Here is a 9171-nt window from a genome sequence, read left to right on the forward strand (position 1 = left end):
GAATCACACTGTCGTACACTGGGATGTTTTCAGCTACACTTAGCATCATGAAATCTCTCAGATCTTCTGTTTCAACTTGTGTAAATCCAAAAGTGCTGAAGGTGTGGCCTTGTAAACTTGTTAAGGGCTGAATGAAAGTCAAACAACTAATTTAGAGTCATCACAGTCCTGTCACGTCTGTATTCAGAGGCCGTCCTCCCAAAGCAAACGCTCAAATCGATCAGTTTTGTAAAAAGCTCAGATGTTACAGTGTCGGAGGGAAGGGAACTATATATCAGACAGTTTAGTCACGATTGTTCCTCCTGGCGATCAGAAGCAGACACACGCAGCTCTGCGGGGTCGTGGCCGACGCCGGCGTCCAGCACAGAATCAGTGATAATCCAGCAGAGCAGCTCAGTTTGCACATGTTGTGTTATAGTTATTATTGAGGCTCAGATGCAGCAGCTGAAAAACACCGTGCGTTGATGACTTGAGGGTTTAAGACCCTCTGCACTGCAAAAACTCAACATCTTTCCAAGAATATTTGTCTTATTTCTTGTCAAAATGTCTCATTTCTATTCAAAACTAATCTCTTTCCACTTGAAATAAGACTCATCACCTAAAAATTAATTTGTTTTTAGATCATTTTCACTTGTTTCAAACTAATTTTCACTTGAAATAAGTAGAAAAATGCCAGTGAAAGCAGGTTTTTTGTGCTTTTTTGCTCCACTATCAGATTTTTCTACTTATTTCAAGTGAAAATATGCTTGAAAGAAGTAATTAGGTTAGAAGTTATTTTAAGTAGGCCTATAATGAGATTTGTTTTGACTAGAAATAAGACAAATATTCTTGGTAAGATTTCGAGTTTTTGCAGTGTGCCGATCACCATCGCGCCTCTGATGTCGGGTTGAACTGAGCTCACTGTGGAGCTGAGACCAAGACTTTTCCTTTTTCTTTCTTTTCTTTTCTTTTTACGTAGCTGTTAGTTTCACAGTTTGAGTCTGAACACAGTGGTTTCTAAAACTCACACCACTTAATTATCTCCACTTTGTGCAGAGCCGCTGCTCAGCCTCTGCAGCTCTGCAGTCTGTCCAAACAAAGCTGTGATTAGTCTGCGAGATAATCCCTCCCTCCTGAAATTTACCTTTTTAAAACCCCCACTCACTGTGCACCACATTAATTATGTAAAAAATGACCTACAAGAGAAGAGAAGTGCCTCCGTGCAGGACATCTGCACACAGCCACCGCCTCAACCAGAAGACTGACACGATGCCAACAACACCCAGGCTATGTCACCAATACAATACAGTAATAATGTTTATTATTACAGTTTTTCTCCATTGGTTTGGCCCATTTCTCTCTTTCATTCATTTCATCAAATTGCAAATGTCTTCGTACGTCTTTGCAAATGATTACAGTAAGTACTGACAGCTGCAGTAGCACAATGTCCAAGAGAATAGATCTTGTTGATTCTCAGTCTGATGGTTGTTCTCTCCAAAACATGTCAGCCTCATTTCATTCAATAAGTCATCACATGCACAATACTCTATTCAATTGTCAAAATTAGTCAAGAACATAAAACCATGAATACCATATATTTATTTACAGCACTGTAGGCTACTTATAATGCTCCTTGTTTTTGTGTATGTGTTTATATTACAGTATATTATGCTGTATACATTTTCTTACTCTGATAATGGAAGTTACTTTACGTGTGAAAAAAAGGCTACTTTTCCTTGACAGTATGAGTGCAATGTGTGATATCAAACCTTATAGGCTACTCTCTCTTACCCTAAAATCTTGCTTTTTGGGTTTTTTGTTTTTTTCAGTTTTATACACAATTGTATTCTGTTAGACAAAAATAAAACTAGGCCAGTAACTATAGTGAATGAAGGACTGGGCTCAGACTGAGAGGAGGACATGAGGGATATGTCAATGCTCCTCTGCCATAGTGACAAAACATATAAACATTTTGACTTGCAGTGCTCACACAATGACAAACCATACAGTCTATGTGACAAACTGACTGTTTGTATGAGAAGGAAATTTAGTTTTGACACATGAGTGAACTGTTTTGAGAGAGAGATGAGTTAGAGTTTTGATAATGTAATTTCTGTTTAGAGAAATGAGCCAAACCAACTGAGAAAAACTATAATAAAAAATAAATAAATAAATGAAAAAACAGGATTTAGGGTAAGAGTAGCCTATAAGGTTTGACATCACACATTGCACTCAGGTAGGCAGCCATTTTTATTCACACGTTAAGTAACTTCCATTCATCAGAGTAAGAAAATAAATGTATACAGTAGACAGTAATATACAGTAATATTAACACATACACAAAAACAAGGAACATTATAAGTAGCTGTGGTATATTGATGTGTTGATGAAATGAAGGGATCACCACCGACACGTCTTTTCTTGCATTCAAAAAGAGTTTATTACAAGAAGAAGAACAGTGTACAAAAATGTCGAATCCTGGAGCATCTCTGGTGCCAATATGAGATCTCTCTCCCTCTTGGCCTAAAGCTCTAACCTTATATACGTTTTCTAAAACTCCACCTTCTCCCACAGAAGGATAGTCTGTCCAAGATGGTCAGACAAAGACAGGATCTAAAAACAGAATCTAGCCTATGCTTTCTGACATCTAACCTCTTGACCAAGCTAACTTAAACATAGATACAGTGTCAAGTATCCCCCAAAACTATGACCCACAGAGATGGGTAAATGACAAGAAACACATTTCACACTACTACTAGACACCTAATCTAAACATCTTGCTGTAAATGTATGCGTGTGTCTTTCTCTCTTGTAACATCTGAATTTATTTATATTTATTCCATTTAACTATAAACTGTTACTTATCACGAATGAAGTTCCTATCCAAATGGTGAATTACCTCTGACCTATCCCTTAACTTTTAGGCTAAGAAAACACCATGAAGAACATAAGATAATTCAAGATATTAAAGCAAAAATGTTCAGGTGGATAATACACTACATAGCCTACAGTGCTGTAAATAAATCTATGGTATTCATGGTATTATGTTCTTGACTAATTTTGACAACTGAACAGACTATTGTGCATGTGACGACTTATAGAATGAAATGAGGCTGACATGTTTTGGAGAGAACAACCATCAGACTGAGAATCAACAATCAGTTTAGATCTATTCTCTTCTCTACCTGCAGGCTACTTGTACTTAATCATTTGCAAAGATGTACGAAGACATTTTCAATTTGATGAAATGAATGAGAAATACAGTTTCCAAGTGGTTTGTCCATGTTGTTTTTCGAAAAATGAGCCAAACCGGTGGATAATAATAAAGACGAGACGAATGAATCTGATCTCCATCTCTCTCTGGAATCTATTCAACAGCCTATAGCACATGGAGAAAAGAGCACCGAGGTTGTGTTTTATCCCTTTTTTCCATGTTAATAACACAATGAGCTCTCCAGGCATGTGTGGGTATAAAGGAGGGCTTGTATATCGAGGCTCTCTTCATTCGCCATGGGAGCTTTTTGGGCTCAACATACAATAAACCAATCAGAGCCACTACATCTCCCAGTCCCCCTGTTGAAAGCGCCGCCTGCACCTCGCTGGATTTCTATTATAATGGGCCACTGTTTCACACACTTAGATTCTATTTGTGGTGATGTGATTACATATTGTGTCCGACGACCAGTGAGCCCCAGTCCCACCACGCACACACACACACACACACACACACACACACACACATTCATACAAACACTCACTCACAAAAATAAAGGCAGAGTGAATCAATGGTGTGTGTGCGCGGCGGCTCTACAAAGAGGCAGCGGCTCAGATCAGAGCGTTGGACGTCTTTTATGTCTTATGAAGAGGAGTGTAAATAAACATTGGGTTCATTATGTATCTATCTGTTTGACTGATTCAGTCTTGGTGATGAAGGAGGATTCAGCAGCGAAGCCAAGAAAAGAGGCTTCTTCTTCTGCAGAGCCTCATTCATCATGTCTGAGAGGCGTTCATGACGCATGGTAAAAGTTACGTAACATACAAACATGTCACACAGAAAGAAAGCTCTGACCTCCGCCGCCTGTGATGTGATGTTACTGTACACTATGTTGTGTTCCACTTGACTTTATCCACACACCTGAGGAACATGTTCAATCAATCAATCAATCAGGCTTTATTTGTATAGCACTTTTCATGCCCATGGCAGCTCAAAGTGCTTTACATGTTAAAAACAAACAATATAGGGGACACATAATTGGGAGACATAGGGAACACATGTTAGGGAGACATACATAGATTCGCAAACACATACACATTCACACAATAATTTTAGAACATTGGATTTTATCGGGGAAACGCTATCTAATACTCACTCATTTGCAGTGGGGAAAACACTAAATAAAATGAAGTAAAATAAATAAAATTGAGAAGACGAGAAAGACACTAGGTAAAATGAAATAAGATAGATAAAATGAGAGGATAAGAGAGATACTATATCAAATGAGGTAAAATAGATAAAAAGAGAAGACCAGAAAGACACTAGGTAAAAATAAGCAGATGTAGTGGGATAAAATAGAGAAAAGAATGGGTGAATTAAAATAGAATAAAAGATAATAATAGTAAACAAATAGGCTAAATAAGGAAATAAGATAAATTAAATTTAAATGCATGTTTCAGAATAATAGAAATAGTACGAGTCAGTTAAAAGCAAGGCTAAAAAGGTAGGTCTTCAGGTGTTCAACACAATCTGCCTGTGCGTAATACAGTACGTCCAGGTACATAGCTATATTTATTATCACAATCTTGATAATGTACAGTTAAAAACACTACACTAAAAATACTTTTTAAAAAAACCATTTGGGAGCAGGTTTTTGTTGGTGAGTCATAGAGTTATTTCCTGCTGCCCACCTGTGAACAGATGAGCTGAAGCTGGGCAATAACTTGATTTTGCCCAGACAGATAGATAGATAGATAGATAGATAGATAGATAGATAGATAGATAGATAGATAGATAGATAGATAGATAGATAGATAGATAGATAGATAGATAGATAGATAGATAGATAGATAGATAGATAGATAGATAGATAGATAGATAGATAGATAGATAGATAGATAGATAGATAGATAGATAGATAGATAGATCACCATAATCCCTATGGTCATAGCAGTAGGTTAATGGTCCATTTTAGATAAATCTATGGTTTTTTCTCTATGGTTATTTTGTTATTATTAGTGGTGGTGGAAATGCTGGTCGAGCCGACCAGCGTTTCTTTACTTTCGGTTTCGTGGCGAGTCATGAGAATAACGCCGCCGAATCTCCGTTTATGGTGGGAACTACGACGGTATGTGATCGTCTTCCAACCTCTGACTTTAATTCTTGATGAATGAAAACATGAGTCTGTCTTGCGCCGGTCAAAGAATTTCACGGTGCGCGGAGGCTCGTTGTCCCTTTAAATAGTTGTATCTTCCGACAGCAATCACTTACATAGAGTGTTTGGTCTGAAACACGGGTCTGTCAGTCACTCTGCTCTGCTCTGAGCCCAGGAGAAAACTTTCCTTGTATCCTACAACCTTTATCCAATGAGGAGAGAGAACGGCATAAAGGGGCGGTCCTCTCTGTGTGTGCAGCCAAGGGATGCGCCTGAATGTGGTGACGTAGGGACGAGGGCGGGGACTGCTAACTCCATCTGCTGACAGGAAGTTAGCCAAAACGACCGGATCGCTTACTACTGCTTTTAAGCCAGGAACACACCGCCACGACGCTTCCCGACGCCGACGGCTTTGGCCGACGAGTCTGTCGCCTCTCGTCGGGAGAAAGGAAAAAGTGAAACACACTGTGACTGCCCCGACTGCCGACCAGAGAGACTGAGTGGCGAGGACTCCCCCATAGAAATACAGACCCAGACAGACCAGGGGCAGCTCTGCTCACTGTTCATTCAAACAAACGAATGCCACTGCCACAGTTAATTTCATCAATGAGACCAACATTAATCTCCCCAAAACAGTTTAACCAGCCACGTTTTAACAGCGCTAAAGCCGAAATTAAAACAGTTTTTAGCAGCTTACTGCTGTGGCTCGGTTGCCGCGAATTGGCGATAGCCGATGCTAATTTCTGTTAGCCCGTCTATGGTGTTTTACATTACACGTTAGCATTAAGCTAGCGGGCTTTATATGCTTAGTTGTGAGCTGTGTGTGTTTTGAACGTTGTTTCAAACTATGTGGGTTTATAATCTTAATATATTGCTTTACCCCTCTTTTTATTTTGTATACCATTTCTACTGTAGGACAGGCTAGGACACCGTTTGTTTACTGTGGTCACTTCCGTCCCTCCCACACACCGCGCTGATTCGCTTAGAGCACGGCCAATCAGAATCGCCATAGCTAGCACACAGCCAATCAGAGTACCCGACGAGTCTACTCTCCCAACGGCCGACGAGTCCCGACTGAGCATGTTCAATCGGCCCCGACGAGATCCGACAAGAGCCGAGGCTCTCCGACGGAGAGGAACACACCAAACAGACGAGCTGCCGACGCCGTCCGACGAGGCCCGACGCCCGACGGTCGGGGCGGTGTGTCCCTGGCTTAAAGTGGCAGCAGATCGTTCAGTGACTGAGTGGACGAGTGTCTTCTCCTCTGCTGAGTGTAATTAGCCGTGTCGGGGCAGAAAGTGTCTAATTAATCCTCCCCGTTCCCTCGGCGGCGTGCGGCCGGCGTGTCGGCCCGTGTGAACAGCGGCGATGCTCCCTCGGTCAGAGTGGGTAATTACAGGTCTGTGCGCAGCGCTGACGGTGACGGTGACAGCTTCAGGCCGAGGAGATGAGCTTTAATTAAGGCCTTAACCAAGCACCTGTCAGGAGCCGCGTGGATAAAAACCTCCGTCTGACACCGGAGCGTCGGGATTAGAACCGAACTCCCTGGAGGATTTACATCAGACACACTCACCTGTCATGTGTTGGTTGTTTATCATTATAATAATAACAAAACAAAAAACCCTCCTCGTCACCCTCCTCTTCCTCCTGCTGTGTTTCTGTTAGAAAACCACCCACCGTTTCATCACTGTGCTCATTTTGTTTTTTCTCTCCATAGGGGTCCATGAAGGCAGCACCAACATGTCAGCTGCTCTGTAATAACTCACCTACTGTGTCATCTCACTGTAACATATTGTTCTGTGACTTCGGCCCACACGGATCTTCTCTGAGCGTCTGTAGTTCGTAGCAACGCGGCAGCTCGAGCTAATCACAGCGAGTCGTCTCAGAGGGTTTGTGGAGTTTTTAACATCCCATCTGGACCAAAACCACCACAGCTGCAAAGTCTGTGGAGATTTAAAACAAAAATATGGGGCGGTGCGTGGCACAGTGGTTAAGGCGGCCGCCCCATGTGAGGCTAATCCTCACCGCAGGCAGCACTGGTTCGAATCGCGCGTCGGGCAGACCTTTCCTGCATGTCATTCCCCCTCTCTCTGCCTCCCCCTTTCCTGTCTATGTGTGCTGTCAAATAAAGGCAAAAAGCCCAAAAATATACTTAAAAAAAATAAAAAATAAATATGACTAATTTATTCAGCTTCAAACAGAGGCAGCAGCTGAGTGGGAGGAGCCTGTAGCACCGATAGCTGCAGGAGACCGCTAATGCTAACAAGAAGCTAAATAACATCAGCAGCTAAACGTCAGCAGCCTCCCTGCCACTCCTTAATCCGGCTGACTCTGAAAAAAGAAAAAAGGAAGCCGTCTTTGCCGTAATTGCCGTGACCGCCGTGACCAGCAACTACGTTTTGACGGCGATATGTTTTGATATGAGCGTTAGCTGCTGTTAGCCTGGCTAACAGCAGCTAACGCTGCCTGTAGCCGAGCAGCTACTTAGCGTTAACTGTAGTGTGTTTACATCGATTAGCAGATAAACAAACTTATTGATAACGTCTCTGTATATACATTCATGAAAATGTCCGGTTTTCATTGTTTTTCGTGGGACCATGACTATGCGGTAGGCTACTTTGCTGTGTTTACGATGGACCCGATAACTGTGAAAGCGCGGCATTTAAACCTTTGTCTAGCACTCGTCCGCTGTCATGTCTTAGTTTGAATCACTTGTATCTGCTGACAAAGAGCTACATATTTTTTAAAAATCAGTACGATCGGGGTTGATTGTTGTCTTTACATTTTAAAATAGTGGGTCAATGATCTGCTCTCTCATAGTATAGCAGACTGGGGGAGCGGCTTGTTTTCTCCCACGGCTATCAGGAGTGACGTTTTTGTGACCGTTCCCTTGGTTGCCAAATCAATCCATAGGGATTTGAATGTGCCAAAATGTTGAACTTCCCCTTTAACAAGTAGCCAGTATGAAAACTTTCATGTGTTGTGTTATAATAATAATTTTAAATATTTTATCTGTTAGGAAACCACCCACCATTTCATCATTTTGTCGTTCGAACATGTCACTTGCTCTGTAATAACTCAGCTACTGTGTCACCTCACTTATGTAATTTATTGTTCTGTGACTTCAGCCCACACACACACACACACACACACACACACACACACTAACACACACAATCTGACACAAGGCGAGCGATGATCACAAGCAAATAACTCCTTTCTGCTGGTTAATGTGTGTGTAGATGTGTGTGTAGATGTGTGTGTGTTGATGTGTGTGTGTTGCCTCCAGTGAACAGTCATATGCTCAACACTGATGAAATCTTTACACAGCAGCTTTGACATGTTGATTTGCTCCCGTGTGTGTGTGTGTGTGTGTGTGTGTGTGTGTGTGTGTGTGTGTGTGTGTGTGTGTGTGTTATAGCTCGTTAGCCTGTAAACAGAGTCAGTGTTCTTCTCATTTAAGCGAAAATGATGCAACTTTAGAGCCTGTGTGTGTTTTTATATTTTGAAAAATTGGAGGAAAAAATATTTTTATTGACCTTTCACTTTGTATTTTTGACAGGATAATAATAATACAACTTCACTAGTGCTCCGTATGATATCAACTCTACAGAAAGATAATTACGTTCAGTTATTAAGATGCTAAAGGAACTGTAGCGTAACCTCATGTCTATTTTATTTCTATGTTGCTCCTCACACACAAATCTAATATAGGCTAAAGCTATGTATATGAACTGAATTTCTCTCAAGTATATACATGGAACAATCCAATATTCTGGCACATATCTAGCCCATACTGTACAAATATGTGCATTGTTTATAT

The sequence above is a fragment of the Trachurus japonicus genome, chromosome 16 (assembly GCF_045865225.1).
Source record: "Trachurus japonicus isolate A0001 chromosome 16, Traja_1.0".
NCBI lineage: Eukaryota > Metazoa > Chordata > Actinopteri > Carangiformes > Carangidae > Trachurus > Trachurus japonicus.